The sequence below is a fragment of the Triticum dicoccoides genome, chromosome 5A, assembly GCF_002162155.2.
Source record: "Triticum dicoccoides isolate Atlit2015 ecotype Zavitan chromosome 5A, WEW_v2.0, whole genome shotgun sequence".
NCBI classification, from domain to species: Eukaryota; Viridiplantae; Streptophyta; class Magnoliopsida; order Poales; family Poaceae; genus Triticum; species Triticum dicoccoides.
In genome coordinates, this window is record NC_041388.1 from 681136353 (window position 1) to 681140795 (window position 4443).

Below are 4443 nucleotides of genomic sequence, written 5' to 3' on the forward strand. Positions count from 1 at the left end.
GTTGAACAGTTTTACACTTCTCAAGAACACTGAAAGCACATTCAATACAAAGATCACAGGTGATCTGAATTATTAAAGTAAACTAACTGACATACAGACACAAATAATACTAATTCAGAATATAATATAGTTGATCTAGCATCCACTAATAACTCACAGAAAGTACACACACACGCATAGAAAGAGAGGGATGAAGAGAAATAAAGAGAGCAACAGCAGTTTTGTTGGGCAGAAGAGAAGCGACACTAGGAGGAGCAGCTAGCAGCGTTGGGTTCAGAGAAGAAGAAGTGGCGGCAACAAGTTAAGATTCAGAGTAGCATCAAGGTGAGGAGAAGAGGAAGAAGAGCAGCAGCAGGAGTTGCGAGAGAGAGGGGCAGTAGGGGTGCATAGGAAGAAGGAACGGCAGCAGTTGAGGAAGGCGAGGGAAAGAAAATAAGCAGCAGGACGAAGCAAGAAGGAGGAGCAGCAACTCGGTTCAGAGAGAAGCAGCATCAAGGGGTCCCGGAGAAGAAGCGGCAGAGATTGAGAAAGTTAGGAGCAGCAGGGGACGCAGAAGAGAGAAGCAGCAGCAGCGCTAAGGGAGATGCAACGGACAGGAGGCAACAACAGCAAGGGGAAGAAGAAGAAGAGCAGCAGCAGGGAGATGGTGAAGCAAGGGAGATGAGGTGATGGTCGCACGGGGAACCAGACACCCGTATGGCGGGTCGCGCGAATGGCGGCGCTGGTGGGTGGCGCTAGAGATGGTGATGGTGATGCAGCAATGGTGGCGGCGATATGGATGGATGATGGTGGATGGTGCAGCGGCGGGTGATGGAGATGACGAGGATGGGTGGCGCTGGTTGGCGCACCGCCGCGCCGGCCTGGCCGCGGCGGCGACCGGTGGTGGAGAAGGTGGGGTAAGGGGAATGGAGATGCCAGGCCTGAAAGGGGATCATGGCTGCTGCTAGGGATTTTGACCCTCTCCTTAGATCTGCACTTTTGCACTTCGGCCCTTCTACTTCTCTGCCTACTTCACAAGTTGATCCCTCCACTCTTTCTTTCTAGCCCTTGAAGCTTTGATATTCATCACACGCAAGTCCCTCTTCCTTCTCTTCTTTCATATGCTCATCTCGGTTGCCACATGGACAGGAACTTGAAGATTTATAGTGCCTTTGCGCACACTTCTGCAAAATAGAGCAAAGACTAGTAAATGATCCTTTATACGATTTTCATGCAAATATTCAATATTTCACAACAAGAATTGATGGTCATATCTCAATAAACCGCATATTTGAGTGCCAAAATATGTATATGAAATGTGCTTATCAAGTTCCCCCACACTTAAATCTTTGCTTGTCCTCAAGCAAAGGAATATGACAAGAGCAGGATAGTGAATAGTGAGCTGGCTAGAGAATGTCCAAGTGAAGTAGATCTCTAAACAATGCATGCTTTCGACTTAGCTAGTGAAAATCAATGGTTAAGAGTGCTACAGAGCAATAGGACACTAGTAAACTCAATCATTTTAAACTTTTACAAAGATAAAAGTGGATCAACAAGTTCAAATGCTGATTGCGCCAAAGGGTTCCTAAAGAGAGCATGATCCCAAAAAAACTTATTACCCGAAACATAACATTATGGTTGAAGCACCTATTGAATTTGAAGGAAGTAATGATAATATTTTACCGGTCTCACCAAAGGAACATACCACCGATCCCGAGAACATGGTATACACCTGGCTCGACCAATTTTTTTTGTTTTTATGTTTGTCTCCCCAAAGGAACATACCACCGGTCCCGAGAACATGGTATACACCTGGTTCGACAATTAATTTTTTTCATATAATTAACTCCTATCTGATCCAACCAGATTTCACAAGCCACCGATCCAGGGAACATGACATGCTACTGTTAGGTAAGATCAAATAATTATTCATTATAATATATATATATATATATATATATATATATTTTAATGAACAACACATAATCACAAAAAAAAGGAATCCTCACTTCTCCATGTCTGGTTCACATGCTATCGATCCAGGGAACATAGCATGCTAATCCATAGTGGTTAGGTGATTGCTCTCAATGGGAACACACTTCGCACAAATTCAGCATCTAAACATGGTGATCTAGCTGTATCATAGTAAATGCAGAAAATGATGAAGTTTTCTAGTGTACTAGGGATTTGAGCACTCAAAACTAATAGTTCTCACTAATTTCAGCCAAGCACGCATGGTGTAGATCACTAGTTTACAAGGCATTCAGAAATCAAGTTCAAAAATTCACATCAAGCACGATGCCAAAGGTGAATATCTGTGGGACAACATTTAAGAAATGGCACAAGCAACCCAAATAGCAATTTAATTTCAGCATGTATCAATGGATGATATATTAAGATTGGGGTCATGAAACAGCTCACTGAGCTTTGCTGTAGCACTCGCTCGACACTCTCTAAACTATAGCTCTTCTCCTTTTGCTTCCACAAGAATGCTCCAGCTTCTCTCTTCCATATGTGTGCTCCTTTCTTCTCCTCGTCACCATGCCTTGAATCCACCGGGGTCCCAAGGGATGTCACCTCGAACCTGGACAGCATGTAGTAAACGATGCAGTATCAAAAACCTGAAAGAACACTCCACAAAAGAGACAATGCAAGCGGTAGGGATAATACCCTCCAAGTCATCAATCGAGTATCCAATTACATAAGCATAGCTATAAATCACATGTTTAGGATGGTAGAAATCAGTAAGCTCGATGCTAGTATTAGAATCACACGTTTCATTAAGCATGGGTATAGCATTAGGAACATAAGTATCATGAACAAAGATATGAGCAGTGCCACTAACAAGGTGTGTATGATCATGTCCAAGCAAATAGTTTTTCAAATCTACCTTAAGTGATGGCATCATGCAATGCATGGTAGTAGCAAACAAATCATATGGAGACATGTCATTAAGAGGATAAGATAAACCTGACTCATCACGCTCTTGTATGACAATAGGCAAATGAATTTCTGGTTCTTCAAGTTCATCTACAGAAGCTTCTTTTACTTCTTCAAGAGTAGTAGATCTTTTGTCTTCATCTTGATCACTTGGGAATTGCAGCTCTGGATCATCTTGTTCCTTGTCTTCAAGTATTTCTTCTTGGATCTGAAGTGTCTCTTCCTCTGGACTCTCGCTACCTTGCTCAGCTGAATGTGACAGTGTTGAAACCTCACACACCTCAAGGGATATCCTAGCAACACTCAGCTCAAGGAGGGATGAGATAGTGCACCCGGCATTGATATTCTTCTCAATTTTCCTTACTTCTTCCACTAGCTCTTTTCCACTCTTGATCTTCTTCATTTCCTCTAGTATCACCGGCCTAATTGGATCATCTTCAGCACTTCAAGTGAACCCGAGACTAAGCAATGTGAGCTTGTCTATATCATCAAAGTCATCTTGTGTGGGCACTTGTGCATGAGATTGCTCAATAGGTGTTGGAGTTGTTGGTTGACCAAGTGGAGGACCATTTAACTCCATTGGACACATCTCCTGCTGTTGAAGTATATGAGTAGGAGGTGAATAAAATTGTTGTGGTGCATAGTTGTTGCTCTCCTCTTCATACCTAAATCCCCGCATATGATTACTAGAAGCAAACGGTGAGATCTCAAGGTTGTTGCTCCTATATGACATATTCTGGTTTTAAGGCCACCCATATGAGTAATTGTTTTGGTATGAGCTAGGCTGTGGGGCGAAGCTCATGCCATAACAATCAGGAGGGTGAGAGTAACCACGCTGACATTCAGCGGGTGAATGGCCCTGAAATCCACAAATATGGCAGGTAGGAGCAACATAAGGATGGCCCCTAGAATAAGGATCATAAGAGCTAGGCCTATCCTCAAAAATTACTTCTCGCTGCCAAGCTAAATCATCTAATCGATGGGAAATCTTACTTATCATGTCTTGAATACTTTCCGTGCTGTTTGTAGTGTTGCTCGCATAAGCATGATGATCTGAACAGTAAGCCATAACCGAGAAGATGCAATAACCTACAGAATGACCAAGCAACGAAAGAGAAAATAACTTGAACAAGGGTTAGGGGTTAGATATATATCACATATATATAGCACAAAGGGAAAAACAAGAAAAACCTAGTCTATAGCCTAACAAAATCGCTCTACGCTAGTCCCCGGCAACGGGCCAAAATGATCAATTGTAGTACAGCGGGGGTTTTACGCCCCAAACTGCGAGTGTCATGTTCCCCACAGGGACTAGGAAACGACGACTATGCTCGGCTAAATCTAGGTAACACAATTTTAAGAGACGGATGCAGAAAATATAAACCTAAACTATACAAAATTCTTCCCAAAGATCGTCGCCAAAGAAAATACAAAACAAGCAAGGGGAGGTTTTCATTAAACTTGAGAAATAAAATGCTAACACAAGCAAACGTCAAAATGCTAGGGAATTAAAAAGACATGAAT

General features: G+C 42.6%; 1 long non-coding RNA gene across 3 annotated transcripts; it reads right to left on the reverse strand.

Moving 5' to 3' along the window:
• Window positions 1-40: 40 nt before the first annotated feature.
• On the reverse strand, window positions 41-4436 carry LOC119304103. 3 transcript variants are annotated; one of them, XR_005148115.1, is made up of 3 exons: window positions 3913-4436; window positions 2950-3778; window positions 41-2563 (listed from the first exon to the last, which is right to left on the reverse strand). It is a non-coding gene; the product is annotated as an uncharacterized LOC119304103 (long non-coding RNA). The 3 variants fall into 3 exon arrangements; XR_005148116.1 differs by having other exon boundaries at window positions 2950-3514; window positions 3585-4436; XR_005148114.1 differs by having other exon boundaries at window positions 2950-4436.
• Between the last annotated feature and the right edge of the window lie 7 nt (window positions 4437-4443).